The sequence below is a fragment of the Sus scrofa genome, chromosome X (genome assembly GCF_054392235.1).
Source record: "Sus scrofa isolate SSC_HxYL_T2T_F1_AM1 chromosome X, Sscrofa_HxYL_maternal_Yorkshire_Landrace_v2.0, whole genome shotgun sequence".
In the NCBI taxonomy this organism is placed as follows: Eukaryota; Metazoa; Chordata; class Mammalia; order Artiodactyla; family Suidae; genus Sus; species Sus scrofa.
In genome coordinates, this window is record NC_139401.1 from 36,652,422 (window position 1) to 36,675,643 (window position 23,222).

At 42.7% G+C, this 23,222-nt stretch overlaps 1 protein-coding gene across 12 annotated transcripts in view; it reads left to right on the forward strand.

Moving 5' to 3' along the window:
* Positions 1–23,222, forward strand: part of PRRG1 (proline rich and Gla domain 1) — an 880,589-nt gene that overhangs the window by 677,285 nt on the left and 180,082 nt on the right. For 4 of the 12 annotated variants that reach the window (XM_085007674.1, XM_085007673.1, XM_085007675.1 and 1 more), the window contains one exon: positions 6,250–6,332. The exons of the other annotated variants lie outside the window; for them this stretch is intronic. The gene's annotated coding sequence lies outside the window, so the exon portion shown is untranslated. The remainder of the gene's footprint in view (positions 1–6,249; positions 6,333–23,222) is intronic. 12 annotated transcript variants of the gene reach the window in all.

Consider the following 23,222-nt stretch of genomic DNA (forward strand, 5'->3'; position numbering starts at 1 on the left):
TTGAAACCTAAGAACAACCAATCACATCAAGCCAACTAGGCTTTAAGCTATAGCCCATCAACGAATTTCCTTTCTTTGCAGCTGCACTCTCTCGATATACTCTTTCCCCTGACTCCTATCCGTGGAGTGCTCCTAGCCATTTCTGGGTTGCCATGGCCCCATTGGAATCACTTTTTGCTCCCATAAGCTCTTAAAAATCTCAATGTTGCCTTTGGAATGGATAAGCAATGAGATCCTGCTGTAGAGCCCTGGGAACTATAGCTAGTCACTTATGATGGAGCATGATGATGTGAGAAAAAGAATGTATATGTGTATATGTGACTGGGTCACCTGGCTGTGTAGTAGAAAATTGGCAGAACACTGTAAACCAGCTATGATGGAAAAAATAAAAATCATTTTAAAAAAATTTCAGGAGTTCCCATCGTGGCGCAGTGGTTAATGAATCCGACTAGGAACCATGAGGTTGTGGGTTCGATCCTTGGCCTCGCTTAGTGGGTTAAGGATCCAGTGTTGCCGTGAGCTGTGGCGTAGGTCACAGACGCAGCTCAGATCCTGTGTTGCTGTGGCTCTGGCGTAGGCCGGTGGCTACAGCTCTGATTCGACCCCTAGCCTGGGAACCTCCATGTGCCGCAGGTGTGGTCTTAAAAAGACAAAAGACAAAAAAAAAAAAAAAAAAAAAAAAAAAAAAAATTCAGTATGCCTCAGTTTATCTTTTAACAACACCAAACACTAAACACCTTCAGACCAGGACTTTATTTCCTCCTGAACATTCAGTTCAGTGAATAGATTTGATTTTTGCTACTGCAGAATTCTGGCAAAAGGGAAAATAATCATCTTCTGTTTTCAGTCTTTCTATGTTTTGCCTTATATTTTGATGTACCAGGCTGGGAAAGGCTGCCAACAGTAATAGGGACATTACATGAGGTAGCAGTAATTTCACTGAATTAACGGCATTGAAATTCACTTGAGGTTTTTCTCATTATCAAATTCTATGCCAAATGAGTATTCTGTAAATCCAAATGATTTACCAGGGTGCTATACAGTGTTCTAGAACATTACCTATTTGATTTACATCAGAAATAGTAAGCCTTGTTTGCCATCTAAAATAGTTTTTTTGGTTTTGTGGGGTTTTTTGCTTTTTAGAGCCACACTTGTGGCATATGGAAGTTCCCAGGTTATGGGTCGAATCAGAGCTGCGGCTGCCGGCCTATACCACAGCCACAGCAACGCAGAATCCGAACTGAGTTTGCAACCCACATCACAGCCCACGGCAATGCTGGATCCCCAAACCACTGAGTGAGGCCAGAGATCGAACCCACTTCCTCATGGATACTAGTCAGATTCGTTTCTGCTGCACCACAGTGGGAACTCCCCATCTAAAATAGTTTTTAATGTTGTCTTAAAATGTTTTAAACCAGTTTTAGTTGAAGTGTAGTTAATCTGCAGTGTTTTATTAGTTTTAAGTGTACAGCAAAGCGATTCAATTATACACACACATATATATATATTCAGTTATACATATATTTTTTTTCAGATGCTTTTCCATTATAGGTTATTACAAGATACTGAGTATAATTCTCTGTGCTCTATAGTAGGCTCTTGTTGTTTGTCTGTTTTATACACAGTAATGTGTATATGTCAATCCCAAACCCGTAATTTATCTCTCCCCCTACTCCTGCTCTCCCCTTTGGTAACCATAAGTTTGTTTTCCATGTCTATGAGTCTATTTCTGTTTTGCAAATAAGTTCATATATGTCATGTTCTATATCCTACATATAAGTAATATCATATAAGCCTTTCCCCACCTGGTATACTTCACTTAGCATGATCATCTCTAGGTCCATCCGTGTAGCTGCAAATGGCAAATTTCATTTTTACGGCTGAGTAGTATTCTGTTCTGTGTCTATGTATGTGTGTGTGTGTGTGTGTATCTTCTTAATCCATTCATCTCTTAATGGACATTTATGTTGCTTCTATGTCTTAGCAATTGTGAACAGTGCTGCTATGAACATTGAGGTGCATGTATCTTTTTGAATTAAGTTTCCTCTGGGAGTTCCTGTCGTGGTGCAGTGGTTAATGAATCTGACTAGGAACCATGAGGTTGCAGGTTCGATCCCTGGCCTTGCTCAGTGGGTTGAGGATCTGGCATTGCCGTGAGCTGTGGTGTAGGTCACAGACACGGCTCGGATCCCGCATGGCTGTGTCTCTGGTGTAGGCTGGCGGCCGCAGCTCCAATTGGACCCCTTGCCTGGGAACCTCCATATGCCATGGGTGCGGCCCTAGAAATGGCAAAAAGACAACAACAAAAAAAGTTTCCTCTGGATATAAAATATTTTTATGTTCTTTATATTTTTAAAAAATGTATTTTTTAAACTTTTAGAGACTTTGTCTATTTATCTAAGTTAATGGTACGTTTTAAAAAGTGGTTGGTATCTACTTTCATACTGTTGATCGAAAAAAAACAACATGGGAGTTGTGAGTTTCAGTTTTATTCAGGGTCTTACTGAGAACTCTAGCCCGGGAGGCGGCCACTCAGGAGCTCTGCGTAAACTCCAAAGAAGGAGGGGAGGAGCCAGAACATGTGAATTTTTTGACGGAGAAATACATGCAGTCAAGCATACATCTAGGTAAAAGATTACTGAGGATCACAAAGAAAAGATATCTCCAGTGAGTAATTTTAGTGTTTTATGTATGGGAAGATACAAGAATCTGGGGTCCTTGAAATTCTCCCTGAGATATGTACCTTAACTATCTAGGAGCCATTGAGCCAAAGCACAGGAGGCCTCATCCTGTTTTTTCATCTCGAGTTGCCCTCCGTGGCTGTCCGCGGGCGACTGCAGTAGGTTGTGACATAAACTGTGTGTGATGAATGATGAGCAATACTCTTTATACTTCTTCCTTGTGGGTGTTCATGGCCTCTTCATCAGAATAAAAGACATTGTAAGAAAAAAAATAAAACTGGTAATATATGCTTGTTGAGAAAAACGATGATTGCCGTCTTGCTAATGTATGTCTGTGTCTATGTCTCAGTACAGAGCAGTGAATATTTGTTGGATGAATAAGACTCAGAGAATCAAAGTGCTCATTGTGGCTGAAGTGAAGCAGAATATGCCACTCCCGAATATAACTCTTGGGCATACGGATTATTTTAGACTGATTATTTTTGAGAAGCTGCAAACACAATAGAAGCTCTAAACACTGAGTAGAAGTTACCCTTTTGTGAGGGCAATTTACCTTTATAAGTGAACATCCATTTGTAAGGGTATCTTCTTTGCACCAGGAAGAGGAGGAGGAAGAAATCTCTAGAAACCCTTATCCATGGAGAAGGCAAGGACTTAAGTCTGGATAACAACCTTACCCATGTTTACTGTGCTTTGCCTGATAGCTTCCAAAACCTGGCTCCCCTGCCCCTCCAATATTGTTTTTCGTCTTTAGCTGGAGATGAGATTTAAGGCGCTGGCTTGGGCCATTCAGGGAGTTACTCAGTTTTCCTAGGGCTCTCCCATGCCTGTAGGAGGTGACCAGGTTATGCAGCTTTCCTTTGTTTTTCTCCTATTAATCTTTATTTTTTGTTGTTTTTTGCTTTTTTTTCTTTGTTTGTTTTTTGCCTTTTCTAGGGCCGCTCCCGAGGCATATGGAGGTTCCCAGGCTAGGGGTCTAATTGGAGCTGTAGCAGCCGGCCTTCACCACAGCCACAGCAACGCGGGATCCAAGCCGTGTCTTCGACCTACACCACAGCTCTCGGCAACGCTGGATCCTTAACCCGCTGAGCAAGGCCAGGGATCGAACCTGCAACCTCATGGTTCCTAGTCAGATTCGTTAACCACTGAACCATGACGGGAACTCCTAATCTGTTTTTTATTACAGGGAGGTTCTCATCCAAGAACCTAGAAAGGAAGAGGGAAAATTAATTTCCTCCCCTACATCACTTAGCTTTGGAACCCCGTGTTGGGAATCATTAACTTTTGAATCCTCTCTCTATACCGCCTTGGGTCAGGGGAAGCGATGGAGCTGGGGCAGCCATGGTATAATCACAGGGCGTCAACCAGGAGGAAAAAGTCAAATGAGTACAAGATGCTGGTTCGGAAAGTGTCCAGTTTCTGTGTCAAGGCCAGCAGTCACATACCTTCAGACTTTCTGTTATGGAAGAAACAGAAACTTCATCTTTGTTTAAGCTGCTCTAAGATGGGTTTTAAAGTATTGCAGCTTAAAGTATTCCTGAGGAGCTCCCCTTTCCCCAGGAGAGCCACAGCTCTTGTTCAGGAACTCACATGGAGAGATGCAGCCTGGAACACTGATGCCAAATAACCATGCTGTGAAGTTCCTGTGTGGTCAGGAACACATAGCTTCACATGACAGGGAACTAGAGGGCTCTCTGTTCTCCATGCTTTCAAGACTGGCAGGCAGGGAGGGAGGAAGGATGGGACACCGACATCCTAGTTCAAAGTTTAGGACTCAGCTCTAAAGGCTGTGAGACGTGCACCTCCCGGGTCTGCTCTAAAATCGCTCAGGCAGCGTTACACTGACAAAGCACAGAAGCCCTGAGGCGTATGGAGAAAAAGATGTGAGAGAGGGAAATACAAGGGGATGTGGAATTTACCTGGAGATGAGGCATTTACTCCCAGTTTGTCTGGCTTGACTGGCCCGGGTGCCAAAGGGGGTTGCTCCGAGGAGGGGTGCAATTGCGTGCATGCAGGTCAGAAACAGGCGGGAGAGAGAGCGGGCAGCCCCCCAAGCAGGCGTCCCAGTGCCTGAGACCCAGGAAGCCCCATCTCGCTGAGGACGAGCCCCACCCAAAACCCGCACACATTCTTAAAGGGGCCGGAGCCTGCAAATGTGAGGGAGACTCCCTCCTGACCCAATCAGCCTGACCGATTTCAGAAAGCAGGGGAGCGGTCATTTCTGGCACGAGGGGATGCTGCCCAGGAAAAAAAAAACAAAAACAATCAAGGCTCAGTTATGGACCAACACCCACCATCCCGGACGATGGTAACCTTTTGGTGCACGTGAAGTTTTGGATGCCTACACTGCTGTCATTCTTGTGTCACTTGAACTTTGGATCTGTCTCTGCAGAAGGATAAACATGTTACCAGATACTGGTTGTGATTGTTCCTGCCTCCCATTTTAACCGGAACTGGGGGTGTTCAGGGCCCCTCCCCCATTTCTACGGTCCATAGAGTGTGGCGTTTAGATATGGGCAGAGCTCACATGGACCCAGAGCCCCAGGTTGAGGGAAGACCTTAAAGGCAGGCTCCTGTGATCCAGATGAATCAACTGAGGCCCAGAATTGTTACAAAGCTCATCTGAGTGAGGACTGACAGTATGCCTCTCTGCAATGCCACACTGCCAGCCCAGTCCGCCTCTCCTGGCAGGAAAGGGTCCCTGTTCAGCATTTTCTGAAGGGCCCCTTATAGGGTTGCGCCAACCCGTGGTTATAGGAAGCGGTGGTGCTTGGAGACTGTCAGTCTCCACGGTCAGTGCAAGTGACCCCTTGGGGGGGCAACAGTGACAGAAATCAGTCAGTTAGCTGAAAGGAGGCAGATTGACAATGCAGTCATTGGGAAAACCATTTATTTCCCCTGCTGCCGGCTTCAGATAAGAAGCATATACACAGCCACCTAAAACAGGAGTGCTGCTTAATATTTTTTCCAGGTCTTTAAACATTCCCACTTTGCGGTGACGAACACGTTGCATATTTGTCAGAAAACATACAATGAAATGTATTCCTGAGCTATTACGTGGGATTTTGTTATAAGGGATTTTAAGTAAGTTTAATATTTTAGTTTGTCAATTATGTTATTTTTCCTTAGGTTTCAAATACGACTAATGAAAAATCATAGGTTTGTGATTATTGTTTTGATTGATAGCAAAATTATTATAAGTATTGGGAGAAAATGATTTCCCCACAAAATGCAAGTTTATTTAACTAATTAAATGAGAGAAAAGTAGAGGGAGAAAAAAACTTTGAGGCTCTTAACATTAGCACCTCAGAAGACGAGTTCCTATTATTAGAAATGCCATAATGGTTATGGAAAATTACAGGCCTATGCCATTTTACTGTCCTTCTCTTTACCGTGCTTCCCAGAAACTGCACCGTTTACAAATTGAAGCTTTGTGGCAATCCTGCATTGAGCGAATCTATTGGCGTCATTTTTCCAACAGCATTTGCTCACTTCATGTCTCCATGTCATTTTTTGATCATTCTTGCAGTATTTCACACTTTTTCATTATCATTCTTGTATTTGTTAGGATGATCTGTGACCCGTGATCTTTGATGTTTCTACTACAACTCGCTGAAGATTCCCATGACGGTCGCATTTCTTAGCAATAAGGTATTTTTTAATTAAGGCTGTTTAGACAGATGCTGTGGCACACTTAGTGGACTACAGCATAATGTCAACATAGCTTTCACATGCACAGGGAAACCAAAAAATTCATGTGAATCGCTTTATTGCCGGGTTGGCTTTATTGCAGGGTTGGAGCTGAAGCTGCAAGCTCTCTGAGGTCTGCCTGTATTTGTAAAAAAGACTGCAGTAATTTCCTCCCACTTTTCTATACCCAGGAGCATTCCCCCGCGCCCCCACCCCCACCGCCGCCGCCCCCTTGTTGGCTCTGTGTTTGTCTGGGTGGCTTAGTTTTGTTAATGGAACAATAGCAAATGTGACATAAATAGAGATTTGAAAAACACTTGCCCTCTTTTGCTGCCCAGGGGAATCCTGTAACCATGGAACAAGCCCAGGCTAGCCTGCTGGATGATGAGGGCCAGGTGACCAAGTCATCCCCTGCCTCACCTGACGTAGGGCCAATAATCCCACAAGCGAAGGAGGCCATCTGGGACTAACCAGAGAAAGAGAAGTTTAAGGTCTGAAGGCTAGTAGGAGTTAGCCAGTATGTCTCTCTGTGCCAACCAGTGCCCAGTATCAAACCAGGAATTACCTCTCAAAGAAGGTGTACTGGTATCAGGCAAGTAACCGGACCCTCCTCGGCAGGAGAATAGGTGCAACGCCAATCCTGAAAGGTCCTGGTAGATCACCTTTGATCAGGTGGTCACCTGGCAAACAAACAAAAATCATGTTTGTAATACTCTCGCGATAAACTGTATCCAGCATTTGCCTTTTTTTTTTTTTTTTTTTTTGTCTTTTTTGTCTTTTGTTGTTGTTGTTGTTGTTGCTATTTCTTGGGCCGCTCCCGCGGCATATGGAGGTTCCCAGGCTAGGGGTTGAATCGGAGCTGTAGCCACCAGCCTACGCCAGAGCCACAGCAACGCAGGATCCGAGCCGCGTCTGCAACCTACACCACAGCTCACGGCAACGCCAGATCATTAACCCACTGAGCAAGGCCAGGGACCGAACCCGCAACCTCATGGTTCCTAGTCGGATTCGTTAACCACTGCGCCACGACGGGAACTCCTGTATCCAGCATTTGAACCTGCAGTAAAATGATAGCCCTAAATTAACTTCAAACTGAGATGCTCTATTAAGTCTTCTTTTCCCCGAGTTTTAATAAGGCTTTTATTTAAAAGAAAATACTTTAAATATTTCTATGTAATTTTATTTATTGATTTAAAATTGTGTTGAGGTATACTTGATTTACAATGGTGTATTAGCTTCAGGTTTACAGCAGAGTGAATCAGTTACACAGATATATCTATATATCTAGATATATAGATATAGAGATAGATATATCGCCATTCTTTTTCCCCATACAAGTTATTACAGAACATTGAGTAGACCTCCCTGGGCTATCAAGTAGGTCCTTGTTAGTTATCTGTTGTATATATACTAGTGTGTATGTGTTAGTCCCAAACTCCTAATTTATCTGCCCTCCTTCACATTTCCCTTTTGGTAGCCCTAAGTTTGATTTCAAAAATCCGTGGAGTTATTTCTATTTTATAAATAAGTCATTTTATATCATTTTTATCAGATTCCACATATTAGTGATATCATATGGTATTTGTCTTTCTCTTTCTGACTTATTTCATTCAGGATGAGAGTCTCTAGGTCCATCCATGTTGCTGAAAATGGCATTATTTCATCTTTTTATGGCTGAGTAATATTCCATTGTGTATATGTACCATATCTTCTTTATCCATTCCTCTGTCAAGGGACATTTAGGTTGCTTCCATGTCTTGGATACTGTAAATAGTACTGCAGTGAACATTGGGGTGCAGGTATCTTTTCAAATTATAGTTTTCTCTGGATAGAGGCCGAGGAGTAGGGCTTCTGAGTCACATGGTAGTTCTATATTTAATTTTCTTTTTTTGTCTTTTTGCCTTTTCTAGGGCCCCCTCCCACCGCATATGGAGGTTCCCAGGCTAGGGGTCGAATCGGAGCTGTAGCCGCTGGCCTACACCAGAGCCACAGCAACAAGGGATCCGAGCCGCTTCTGCAGCCCACACCACAGCTCACGGCAACGCCGGATCCTCAACCCACTGGGTGAGGCCAGGGACCAAACCCACAACCTCATGGTTCCTAGTCAGATTCGTTAACTACTGAGCCACGATGGGAACTCCTATATTTAATTTTTTAAGGAACCTCCATACTGTTTTCTATAGTGGTTGTACCAATTTACATTCCCACCAACAGTGTTTTCTCCACACCTTCTCCAGCATTTATTGTTTGTAGACTTTTTGATGATGGCCATTCTGACTGGTATATTTATTCATTATTAATAATGCAGAATCATGCTATAAAGATTTAAAATTTAGTTATGTATGAATCTTAACAATTATTTTTATTATAAACAGTGAGCATGCAAATGTCTACAAGACAGGAACACTCCTAAAAGTAGCTTCAGGAGTTCCTGTCATAGCTCAGCAGAAATGAATCCTGAGGATGCAGGTTCATTCCCTGACCTCGTTCAGTGGGTTAAGGATCAGTGTTGCCATGAGCTGTGGCGTAGGTCGAAGACACTGCGCAGATCTGGCATTGCTGTGGCTGTGGCATAGGCTGGTGGCTCAGCTCCAATTCGACCCCTAGCCTAGGAATCTCCATATGCCATGGGTTTGCCACTAAAAAGACAAAAACAAAACCCCAAAAAACAACAACAACAACAAAACGGAGTTCCCGTCGTGGCGCAGTGGTTAATGAATCCGACTAGGAACCATGAGGTTGCAGGTTCAATCCCTGGCCTCGCTCAGTGGGTTAAGGATCTGGAGTTGTCGTGAGCTGTGGTGTAGGTCTCAGACGCGGCTCGGATCCCGAGTTGCTGTATATGTGGTGTAGGCCCGCAGCTATAGCTCCGATTTGACCCCTAGCCTGGGAACCTCCATGTGCCATGGGTGCGGCCTTAGAAAAGACAAAAAAAAAAAAAAAAAAAAAAAAAACCAAAACACAGCAACAACAACAAAAAAACCCTTACCATAAATCTGTGCAGGCACTATGGAGAACAGAATGAAGGTTCCTTACAAAAATAAAAGTAAAAAGTAGCTTCAATTTGATGGTTCCAAGTTTCTTTTAACTCATAACATCTTGGAATAGAACTTCAAGTGAAAGAGTCCTATATTTAGCAATATGTTTATACATATTTGCATCTCAAGGGACCTAGTTCCTACTACACATTGGAATATTCTAAACAACAATACATGAGTTACTTAGCTTGTGTACTTAAAAACTGGGAAAGGGAAGAGAAACAGAAAATTTGATGTTATTTTAACATCATTAATTGTTGATTCTTGTAGTAAAAGTTGCATAGGGCCAGAAATATACATGGGATACAAGAACAATAAGAAAAATATTTGCATCTCATTCCACTTGATCTTCATACAAGTAACAAATAATTTTAACTTTTATTTCATAAAATCGCCGCTTCACACTCTGACTCCCTTTTAGGTCCTCAACTCCCTTTTAAATCCCTGCTGTTAGCTTCATGCTTGGGATTTGCCTGATTAATAATTTTGTAACTATAATCTTCTTAGAAGGAATTGTAATTAATTTTGGTAGATTGTATGGTAGATTACCACTGCCTTTATTTCCTCTCTACTATTTCATTCATTTAGACCATAAGGCTTCTGAAGGATATGTTTCCTATTTAGTTTTTCATTTTGTTTTTTGTTTTTTGTTTTTTGGCTTCTTCAGCGCTTAATACACTATTCAGTAGGAGCTTAATAAAGGATTGTCGGAAAGTCAGATCAAGTCCCTAATTCATCCCTTCTTTTCCCTGACTTGCTTTTAGTCCTCAGTACATTTTAGAAATGAATATGGCTAAGTCGTGCTCAGAATCTGCGAGGGGTGTGAATAGGGATGTGTCTCTGCATTTTTGTCTCCGTTTTTCATTGGCTATAATTCCACGACAAGCAGATATTCCCTTCGAGATCTGGGAAGTATCCTCTTTCTCATGCTCTCTCTATGCATCTCCATCCATTCCTATGCACCAGGGCCAGTACTGACTTAACGTGTGTAGCCTTATCCAGGTCACTTTTACAGATGGCAAGGAATTTGTTGCTTCAGTGATTTGGACAGATCAGTTCAAGTGGTTTCATGCACACATTCAAATAGAACATGATGGAAGATGGTATGAGAGGAAGAATGTATGTGTATGTGTGACTGGGTCCCTATGCTGTACAGCAGAAATTGACACAACCCTGTAAATCAACAATACTCTCAAAAAAAAATACAAAACTATAAACAACAACAACAACAAACTATGCCCAAGACCTCACTGGAAAGGGTTAGCAAGAAAGGAAGGACGCCTAGGGGAGATGGAACACACTTAAATTTCACAAGTACACTTTCTGAAAGTTCACTTGAGACCTCCTCTCACCGAATTGTTTGGACGAGTGGCGTTTAATTTCCGAATGATTGGAGATTTTCCTGTTAACGTTCTGTTAATGATTTCTAGTTTAATGCCATCATCATCAGAGATTTCAATTATTTTAAATTTGTTACTGTTTTATTTATGACCCAGGATATGACCTTCGTGAATAGTCCTTGTGTGTTCGGAAAGAATGGGTGTTCTGCTGTTGTTGGATAGAATGTTCTGTAGATGTCAGGTGAATCCCATTGGTTGACGTTGTTGTTCAGTTCTTTTTTTTTTTTTTTTTTTTTTTTTTTTTTTGGCCATACCCATGGTGTATGGAAATTCCCAGGCCAGGGATCAAATCCGCGCTGCCCCAGAGGCAATGCCAGATCCTTAACCCACTGCTCCACAGTGGGAACTCCTGTTGTTCAGTTCTTTTATATACGTGCTAATTTTTTTTCTAGTGGTTCTATCAATTACTGAAAGAGAGGTGTTGAGCTCCTCAACTGTGATTGTGGATTTACCTATTTCTCTTTAAGTTTTGTCAGTTTTGGTTTTCTGTATTTTGCACCTTTCTTGTATGCTGTGATTGCTATATCATACTGGTAGATTGATCTTTTTCTCGTTATATAATGTCCCACTATCCCTGGCGATACTTTTCCTCTAAGGTCTATTTTATCTGATAATATAATCACCCCTGCTTTCTTTTGAATGGTGTTTATATGGTATATCATTTTGCATGCTTTTATTATTAACCTACCTATATCATTATATTCGAAGTGAATCTCTTGTAGACAGTGTGTATTTGGGTTTGGGGAAGGTTTAATTATTCTTTATTCTGCTCTTCCTGCTCATAATCTCTCAATCTCCTGTTTTCCCTTTGTACTTTATTAGTACTTATGTATAGCAGTTATTGCACTTTGTCCTATGTCTTCTTTTAACATAATTATAGAAGCAGGCTCTTACATCTTTGATCCCCAGATGGAAGACAGGCATATTTTGATGGCTTGAGATCCATATAGTACTATTTTTTAATTCACTGTGCTCTATTCTTGTTTTTTAATTGAAGTATAATTGATTTACAATGTTGTTTTAGTTTCTGGTATACAACAAAATGATTCAATTATACGTGTGTGTGTGTGTGTGTGTGTGTGTGTGTGTGTGTTCTTTTTCATACTCTTTTTCATTATGGCTTATTACAGGATGTTTAATGTAGTTCCCTGTGCTATATAGTAGGACCTTGTCATTTATCTCTATTATCTCTTAAAGGTAAACTTCAAGTGTAAACTCCATGAAAGAAATGAGATTTTACATTTTGAAAAATTCATCCATAGTTTACTTGAGGAAGGCATATTGATGTTTCATTGCTATACATAAAAATGCTTATGTAAAAGAGTTAAAAAACTCTTTTTAATTCTACCACAGAGAAGGATTATATTAGAGAGTCATATTCTAGAATTCTGAAACCTGGGAAATCTCAATTTAAGAAAATACAAACTAGGAGTTCCCGTTGTGGTGCAGTGGTTAACGAATCTGACTAGGAACCATGAGGTTGTGGGTTCAGTCCCTGGCCTCCCTCAGTGGGTTAAGGATCTGGTGTTGCCACGAGCTGTGGTGTAGGTCGAAGACACGGCTCGGATCCCGCGTGGCTGTGGCTCTGGTGTAGGCCAGCGGCTACAGCTCCGATTCGACCCCTAGCCTGGGAACCTCCATGTGCCATGAGTGTGGCCCTAAAAAGCAAAAAGAAAGAAGGAAGGAAGGAAGGAAGGGGAAGGGAAGGGAAGGGAAGGGAAGGGAAGGGAAGGAAAGGAAAGGAAAGGAAAGGAAAGGAAAGGAAAGGAAAGGAAAGAAGAAAATACAAACTAGAGTGTATTTGACATGAGAACTTCTTGGGTGAATTAATGTAAGATTGTTAGAGGAGGAAGAACTGTGGTTAAGGAGGGGGTGGGGGTAGAAGTGAATGAAAACTATTTTCATTGCCAGTCCACGCCCATCCTCTGCCACAAATCAAATATTGTTACTCCCTAATTTAATGTCAATGCTAACATGGCCCCTCATACATTAATAATAGCAAAAAGAGATTTCTGGTGCCTTACAAAATAAAAGCCTAATTGAATGGGGAAGGACATTTGAAAAAATACTGATGGCTGAGACCCGTCCCCAGAGACTCTTAACATGTTAAACATAGGCTTAGCTTGGGAATAGACATTTTAAGAAAGAAGGTGAGATCGTTATGGTATATAGATCAGTGAAAATATATGAGCCAAGACTACACAAATCTACATGGCGAAATGTACCATCAAAAAAGCAACTCACGGGAGTTCCCAATGTGACACAGTGGGTTCACGATCCAGCTTGTCTCTGTGGAGGCGCAGTGGGTTAAGGATCTGGCGTTGCTGCAGCCGCGGCACAGGTCGCAGCTCTAGCTTGGATTTGATCCCTGGCCCAGGCACTTCCATATGGCATGGGGGCAGCTGAAAAAGAAAAATAAAAAAGGCAACGTATGGGAAATAATCACATTATAGCACAATAACACTTCTGTAAGGATTAGCCCATCTAAAATATTTCTACATGTGTGGATGGTGAACTTGTGAAAACATAGGCAATAAATATACCCTACAACCCCAAGGTAATATTCTTGTTAGGAAGGGGCTTGGGGGCTGCCATTGAAGAGGCATACAAAAGAAGGCACTGGTGCAAAAATATTTCATTTCTTCTTAAAGAGAGCGGGAGCAAGTGTGACAACATGTTAACATCTAATACATCTAGGTAGGTGTTAGATGAGTAATTGTTATATTATCTGTATTTCTGTTGTGTATTTGAAAGAGTCATAAAAAGAAAAGCTACATCTTCCTATGCTTAGGGAATGTGTCAGTTATGGACCCTGCTGTGTGTTGCTGAGAAACTCAAAGTGGAATCAACTGCCTTCTAAGAAGCACTTAAGGCGTTCCCGTCGTGGCTCAGAGGAAACAAATCTGACTAGTGTCCATGAGGATGCAAGTTCGATCCCTGGCCTTGCTCAGTGGGTTAAGGATGTGGCATTGCCATGAGCTGTAGTGTAGGTCACAGACATGGCTTGGATCTGGTGTTGCTGCGGCTGTGGCATAGGATGGCAGCTGTAGCTCCAATTCGACCCCTAGCCTGGGAACTTCCATAGGCTGTGTGTCCAGCCCTAAAAAGACAAAAAATAAAAATAAAAAATACTCAACATTGACGCCCTTTTATTCCTGGAGAGTCTTCTCGGCTGGAAGCTGTCAGAACACATTTGGGAAGTGCTGCTTTATTGCGTGGTGGATACCATCATCAAACATTCAGTGTCATTAGTAGTCACCCCAAATGAGTGAAGACAGACTCAAGCTTATAACGGATGGACTGTCATATTCATCCTTGAGCTCCCACCCCTGCTTGACAGTAAGAATCAGGCAGTTTAGATCTGTGGGTAGTTCAAAGTCAGGAGGAATGCCGGGGGTCCTCAATACTGCACCCATGTTCAAAGATTCACTAGCAGGACTCATAGAACCGGATTCTTGGGAGTCAGCATGTAGTTGTAGTCGGGGCTGGGATTTATCAGCGCAATGTAGTAATAATACAGGGCCAGATCTTAAGGGGACACGGCACAGGTGGAGTCTGGAGGAAGCCATGTGTAGACCTCTTATGCTCTCTGCCTCCCATGAGGGGGTGGCACAGAACATCTTCTTCCCCCAGCAATTAAAAAGCAGCAGCATGTGTGTGATGTTTCTGCCCAGAGAAACCATTTGAGACTCGGTTTAGGGATTTCGCTCACTTAGGCAAACTCTGCCTATCAGGTAGGAGAGAATACACGGACTTCCAGAAGAAGAGGAGGTACCCAGAGCAAAAAAACATTTTTTGTATAAACAGTCCAGGCACAGCGAACATCCTTATCAATTAGGGAGTGTTAACAACCCTCCCCTACAACTGCTATAGAAAACAGTATGGAGGTTCCTCAGAAAACTAAAAATAGAATGACCATATGATCTAGCAATCCCACTCCTAGGCATATATCCAGACAAGACGGTGGGTGATTCAAAAAGATACACACACCTGTATGTTCATAGCAGCACTATTCACAATAGCCAAGACATGGAAACAACCTAAATATCCACCAATGGATGAATGGATGAATGGATGAAGAAGATGTGGTACCTCTTTATATACAACGGAATACTACTCAGACATAAAAAGTGAAATAATGCCATTTGCAGCAACATGGATGCAACCTGAGATTCTCATACTAAGTAATTCAGAAAGAAAGACAAATACTATATGATATCACTTATATGTGTAATCTAAAATATGGCACAAACGGGAGTTCCCATTGTGGCTCAGTGGCAATGAACCCTGCTAGTATCCATGAGGATGTGGGTTTGATCCCTGGCTCCACTCAGTGGGTCAAGGATCTGGCATTGCTGTGAGCTGTGGTGTAGGTCGCAGACGTGGCTTGGATCTGGCATTGCTGTGGCTGTGGTGCAGGCTGGCAGCTACAGCTCCGATTTGACCCCTAGCCTGGGAAACTACATATGCAGCAGGTGCGCCCCAAAGAAAAAAATAAAGATAACATAAAACAGGGCACAAATGAACCAATTTACACAACAAATGGACTCACAAACATAGAGAACAGACTGGTGGTTGCCAAGGGGGAAGGGGAGAGAGAAGATAAATGAGGAGTTTGGGGTTAGTGGATGTGGACTAATACATTTGAATGGATAAGCAATAAGGTCCTACAGCACAGTGAACTAGATATGATTTCCTGAGATGGACTATGATGGAAAATAATATTAAAAAAGAATGTGTGTATATATATATATATATATATATATATATATATATATATATATATATGTATGTATGTATGTATGACTAGATCACTTTGTGGTACAACAGAAATTAACAACATTGTAAATCAACTATAATTTTATTTCTAAATTTTTTTATGATTTTTTATTTTTTCCATTATACTTGACTTACAGTATTCTGTCAATTTCTACTGTACAGCAAAGTGACCCAGTCACTCTCTCTGTCTCACACACACACACATATATATTCTTTTTCTCACATTATCCTCCATCATGTTCCATCACATGTGACAGGATGTAGTTCCCTGGGCTGTACAGCAGCCTCTCGTTGCTTATCCACTCTAAATGCATAGTTTGCATCTATTAACCCCAAACTCCCAGTCCATCCCACTCCCTCCAATAAAAATACAAAAAAAAAAAAAAACCTTCCCCCAATCCAAGCTCCCAGACAGCAGCCAAAGGCCAAGTTTGCAAATAAACCTCACTAAGGGTACCAGTCTTAGATCTAGAGCTACATTTTCATTTCTGCAGAAGACAGAGCAGCCGAGGACAGTTGGCGGAAACCTCAGAAAATACCATCAGAAGTGTCATGGAACCCTGTGGGGTAGAATGATGAGGTGAAACCAACAAGGTGGAGCTTATTAAGGGAAAACAAGAACTTTGCATTAAAGGCCAAAAGATCAATTACTATGCTGGGTGGAGGAGACCCAGCTTGACAGCAATTAATGTGAAAAACCCCCAGGGAGGTTTGTTGCTCAATATAAATTAACAGTGTTAACTGAGCCATTGGAAAAACTAATGGAAACTTATTCTAAATTAATGGGTGTGTCATGTCCAGATCAATGGATGTAGAACCGCCATGGTATTCTGAACCCATCAAACATCATTTGGAAAATGTATACACTTCTAAGGTTCTTATTCTAATGCAGATATGAATAAATAAAAGTGCAGTAGGTAGTACACACTGCTACAGTGACATTGATATATGAGCACTCTTATCATTTTTGAAATGAGGTTTTGATAATTTTGAAATGAGTCTTGGTGAGTCTCTTTTGCTCCATTTAGCAGAACAGAGACCAGTGGAGGCAGCTTTAGGGAGGCAGATGCAGAGACAATATAAAGAGGAGTTAGGACAGCCCACCTATGGAATCAGCTGACATGGGCAAGACTATTTCCCCAATAACAGAAGTCTTCACACAGCTGGATGACCATGTGTCTCTAGGCTGCATGCGACATTGAAACTGAGATTAGAGCATCTCTTTTCACTCTAAAATGCTTGGCCCTGCGGGTGTCTTCATTTAGACATTTCCCACTGTGCCCATGGCTTGGAGGCTGCTGAGCGGACAGCCAGAGGAAGGACAAGAGTGCCCTCTGCCCGGGTCTGGGAATCTCATTCTGGGTGTTGTCCCAGGAACCTGGGGATGCTCCCAAGCCCTGGGGGCTCCTTTCCTAACGCCGCCTCGTACAGGCAGGCGCTCCATGTGGAGACAAACCTCTTCACTGGCAAGATCCATGCCTGAAGTTGCACCTCTAGAACTAACCTTTGGGGGTCATGTGGCAGACATCAGGACGCTACCTCGTGAGGGACTCTGTTGAATTGCAGGTGCCACTTCAGTGTACACCAGCAAGTTCCTTAGTCCTAACTGACTGAAGCTTCTCATGTTACACCATTAAACACTCATTTCTCTGCATCTTACTAATAGGTGGACTTTCACCAAAACTCTGCTAAAAATAAACACCCTGGGGGAAGTAAAGTTTTACCCAATAGCATATAAATCAGGGTTCTTTAAATGTGTATCATGTAAAAATGTTGATTCCTATCAGGAAAAAGTCAGTTGTATCAGTAAGAAAAAAAAATTATCTGTATCGCCACCATGTCTATACACGTTTCATTTCCTATATTCTTGACTCCCTTGACTCATTCTTATGCAAACGTATGTCCCTGAAACAACCAAAACCCTCATCCCAGCCAGCTCTCTGCCTCCCCTGCAGCTGTGCCCATAGTGCCTTTGGCTGGAGTCAGGCTCACCTCCAAGCAGATAGGTCTCTCTGGAAATTTGTGCTGCAAGCCTCCAGTGGGCCCTTAATGCAGCTGGGCCATCAGGCTTTTCTTCCCCCATCTAGCCACGCCCCCTAAAGTGTAAGTGCAGCTTCAGTGGGCTCTAAATCCCCCGAGATCCTGATAAATGCACTTTCTGACCTGGCCATGGAGTATGAGAGCCTGTGTTTCTAACAGGCTTCCGGGTAAGTTACGCCACGGGTGACCAGCGGGTAGCAAAGTCCTAGATGACTATTTTATACCTACTTTTCTCCCTCCAAGCTTCCAACACCCCCTCGCCCACCCCCTCTGCCAGCTAGTGACCTGCTTCCTACCGCATGAGGAAGGTGTAGGAATCCGTAGAAGACCTCGCATCTCCATCACCTCGACTACTGACCTGCCAGCATCTGGACCCACATATTCTGCCTTCCCACCTGTTAACAGATATCTCAAACATTCCTTGTGCAAGAGTGAAGTTCTGATCATGTCAACACAATCTCCTCTACCAAGTTCTATGCACCCATCTGTGCTGATGTCACTGTCACTCCTCCAGTTGCTCAAATCCAAAGCCTTAAAGTGATGCTTGTCGTATTTCTTTCCTTCATACCCTATATCCAGTCCTACTTGCTTTACCTTCAAAATACATCCAAAGGCTGGCTACTTCTCACCACCTATACTGGTACCACCCATCCAAGGCTCCTGGATCACCAGAGTCATCTGTGGCCTCCCTGCTTCTATCCTTGCCCCAGTAAGGGTCTATTTCAAACCAAGTAGTGAGAGTGATCTTGTTAAACTTACCATGTGTCATTGAACCTAAAATACCATCAATTGTAAGAAGCAGCCTCATTTTATGTATAAGTAAAGTACACGACATTGCCATGAACTAAACTATGACACTTTGCCTTAATAATTTTGTGCAAAACATCCCTTAGTCTCGCCAGAATCTGCCTGCTTTGAAGATACTTCACAATTCCAGTATATTTGACATTTCATTTTGGCCTCAGTGCAGCATGTGAAAGTTCCCAAGCAGGGATTGAACCAGCCCCACAGCAGGGACAACACCAGGTCCTTAACCCACTGTGCCACAGGAGAACTCCTTGACACTGTTTAGTGCATCCAGATTCATTTCTTAATGCAATGATAGGCAGTCCTTTCCGGTGTATATCATGAACAGAAGAAAACCCAAGTCCATCTACTCTATACTTGTTGGTATATTTTCTTTGGTCTTTGAAGGCACTTACTTGGTAATTGCTTTGCAAGAAATCACAGACTTTAACTCATTCCTCCAATAATAAACATTCATTTCACTAGTATCAAGTTTTTACACTGCTGCTTTCTGTTGCCCTTTAACTTTTCATTTCAGTCCCAAATCATCATGTAATCTTTTGTTTTTGTTTGTTGTCTTTTTTGCCATTTCTTGGGCCGCTCCCATGGCATGTGGAGGTTTCCAGGCTAGGGGTCCAATTAGAACTACAGCTGCCAGCCTACGCCACAGCCACAGCCACAGCAACCTGGAATCCAAGCCGCATCTGCGATCTACACCACAGCTCACGGCAACACCGGATCCTTAACCCATGGAGTAAGGCCAGGGATCGAACCCGCAGCCTCATGGTTCCTAGTCGGATTCGTTCACTACTGAGCCATGACAGGAACTCCCGATCATGTAATCTTTTGGAAGACATTTTAAAACGCAGTTAAACTCTACACGGGTAGTACTGATAATGCACAAAACTTGCCTAAAGGGAAGACACTAAGAACTTTCCTGAGCAAGTTCCTCTGTGCAGGCAGTGACAACTATGCCTGAACTGCCACCTGGCAGACGATTATTATAATACAGTTTCTGCAAAGATAAGCCCAACAACCCCAATCTAAGCCATCATAAAATGTAGGGGGAAAGTTATAAAATTTGGTAAGTCAGATCATGTCCCTTCTATAGTCAAAACTATCAAAGGCTCTCTCTTGCACTTACCAGAATCCTCACCATATCCTATGGAATTCTCTGTGAGCTCCTTGCCAAGCAACTCACAGAGCTGCTCCTCCATCCCAAGCAACTATGTCTTTGCCCCAGAGGGAGTTTTCAGTGGGGTGGCCAGGTGGGTGTTTGGAATCTAGCCATAGGACTATTGAGTTGAGGATATATTTAGTCTGGATTTCTGAGATGTATGTCTCTGGTTCACAGTCCTCCCTGGAGGTAAGCTCCTTCTAGCTTTCCCATGTAAGGAATCGCTTCCAGAAATTCTCCTCATGTCCACTCTGTTGACTCACCTGGAGTTGGAACAAGAAGATCAAGGCCAAATACTGTTTGGTAATATGAACATGTGCCCTGGTTCCTGGCACCTGCAAGAATGTAGGCAGTGGAAGAGAAACAGTTACGGAAACGGATGGTGTGGTGCCAGAAGCTAGACCGTGGGAACCTCTTCTAATCACCAGACATATAAAAGCGTAGACAGAGTGGTTTATTCACATCAGTGCTTGTCAAAACAGACGTTTTCTCCTATCAGGAACATCCTTGAAAATGCAGCACAGCCAATTAAACGCCACGCCGTACTTGAGGATTTTGGACGTTTGTGGCAGCTCGTTGGCTTTTTGAGGTTTGTGATTTGTTGCAGTGTCTTTTGTCATTCTCCATAAATCTCTGAGGTGGGGCCTTGTTGGTATTTGGGCCGTTGAATTCTTTCTTTGAAATGGGCCAGATTCGGGCCCCACAAAACCTGGATCCGTGCCCACTGACATCTGTACCACTACCCTAGTTCCCACTCCCCATACTCTTACCCTGAGCACGTGCCTTGATGTCTCCTCACTGTTCCTCAGACAATTCCGACATTCCCTGTCTCTGCACTGCTGAGTCCCCCTGTCTGGAGCCCTCTTCCTACAGACATACCACATTTCTTGCCTCCTCCTCTGTTGAACGTCTTTTCTCAAAATTCACTTTTTCCATAACCCCTCCTTGTCCCGTCCTTTCCTTTGGAATATGCCGTCCATATCTACACACGCTCCTGGAACTTCTTGCCCCACTTTCATTTTCTCTTTTCTGTAGCATTTTTCACACTCTAGGTGGATTGTTAACGATGGATTGAGCAATAGGTAGATGACAGACACTATCAACAAATTATCAAGTTACTATGCTTAGAGTTTATTGCCTGCCCCTCCACAAGAATAAACTCAGTAAATATTTGTTAAATGAATGAAACGCTCCTTTTATCAAAATCTGAATCATTTACTGAATTACACCCCCCCACACACACACACACCACTCTTCTAAATCAAAATGAAAACAACTTCTAAGACCTTGAGTGAACCCTTAGGAAAGGAAAATCAAGATGGAGTCAGTATTGCTAAGAGAGTTTTCTAAAATGCAGCTGGGAGGCCATTAAGTGTGACTTATGCATGGATGGAATCTGATCTTTTAACCTGAAGAAGTCACCCAGAACACCTGCCAGAAACTCGAGGTACTTATTTGACCCTCACCCTAAAATAACTTGTGACAGTCTATCTACTGATTGGACCCCTACCCTAAAACAACTTGTGATTCTTTAAGGACGAATATTTTCATACCCATGTCAGAGTCAGTCACAGTTCTCACTAGCTTTTAACCACCTTGTGGGTTTTTTTGTCCGTATAAGCCCCTGACTCTCTTCCCCAGAACAGTCTCTTGGGGTAACCATGAGACCAGGAAGATGTTAACCAGAATCCAGGTTCTTGTTCACGGAGCTGAAGAGTGGACATCACGAACACACAGGCAGCAAGCAAGCAAAAGTCTTTATTACAGAAAAGCAAATAGCTCCCAGCACAGACACTGGGAGGGGGAGAAAGAGTCCCCCGCCTCCTGTTTTTCTATGGAGGTTTTTCTTTCTTAAGGACGAGGGTGCCAACGTGGGGTCCAGGTATCATTCCTTTTTCCCATTGACCTTGTCCAGTCACCTATATCAGGCCTTAGCCAATAGGGCTCTTAGAGATGGATATGCCCCATCGGTTTTATGGCTACTTTGTTCTTCTTTCTCCTGGACTGGGAGTCACCATTCCTCTCATTCCTTCCCTATCAGGCAGGGGGCGAGTTAGAGATTAACGTCCACCTAAACGTACAGCAGATACACTTTCTATAGAAAACAAAGCCTGAGAATGTTATTTCCTGGAACTCCCAAATCATAGATATTAATCAGCAACTATATCAAAGAATACATCGAAGCCCATGTTTCTACACTAACTACCTAAATCATCATTTATTACTCTGCCTCAACCAGAATATGGGGCTCCCAAATTATAATTCTGAGGACCCCCAAGTAAACTATTTTCTTATTTGCAGCTTCTTGCATTATTATTATTTTTTTCTTTGGTTTGACACCCTTTCCTGTGCCTCATAGCCATTTACTATCAACCTGCTACTCTAGGCCCCAGAATGTGAACGTGCGTGGAAACTGTGAGTCTTTGATTAAAGAGCGCCCCCGGGGAAATAGTGTAGGGTTCAGTTGTAGTCCCTGGTTCAGATCTTTTTTGATCGTGCAAAGATTTTTCTTTTAAGACTATATTTTTAGAGCAGTTTCAGGTTTGCAGAAAAATTGAGAAAGGTACAGATGTTTCCCACATACCCTCTGCCCAGTGGTTGCCGATTCTTCCTACAGAAAAAGAACAGGACAATGTTTATAGTTGAATGACTACAGGACAAAAGACAAAAGCCGCCTTTGAAATAAAGCTTCTCACACGCATAGCTCTCGGTGCAGGAAACCAGCGAATTCTGTAGTGGTCATTATTTAGAACAATGAGGAAAATGAGAACAGCAGAAAATGTTGAAGGTCGCGAACACTGGATACAAGCCAAACATTGGAAATGATTGTTTATTAACTTCTTTCCTGCCTGAATTTCTGTCGCTTTTTTTTTTTTTTTTTTTTTTTTTCCTTGCCTGAGAAGGGAGGGTCTGGGTTTTTTTGTTGTTTGTTTTTTCTACATCTGCCTGATAAGGTAGCAGAGGGCTCCATTTCCATCATCATGCAGAAGGGGTTGGCGGCAGGATAGGCACAGATGTTAATTTAGCTTCTGTCTCAGAACTTCGCACTTCAGGAACGATCTTCCTCCTTGTCAACAGCAAGTTAGGCTACACTTAATAGCGGTGTTTCTTGTGTCTTCACCTGGCCGTGGGCTGCTTTAAGCAACTCCTGTCACTGTGCGAAAGGCTGGATGAGAGGTCATGCTTCTCCTTTTTGCTGAAACCAAAGAAAGATTGAGGCATGTTTTCTGCTTGGCAGGACACACATCCTGGGGTGCTTACATCTTTGGCACAGCTATTCTGTGGAAATTTTAATTGCAAGAGCAGGTATCCCCTAAGAGGATCAGTTGTCAGGGGGGTAAACCATGTTTGTTCTTCATTTATATTACAAATATATTTATAGGCGTTCCCCCTTATGGCTCAGTGGATTAAAGACCCAACATTGTCTCTGCAAAGATGCAAGGTGGATGCCCAAGATCTTCCATATGCCACAGGTGGGACCATAAAAAAACAAAACAAAACAAAACAAAACAAAAACGAACATACTTGTAGCTCTGGTTTGTGTCTCATCTTGACCTTTGACAGCTGTCTGAGAGCTGCAGTTTTTATTCACAGCGTGGTGGACTGACAGGAAGGGGTCTCCAGTGGGCAT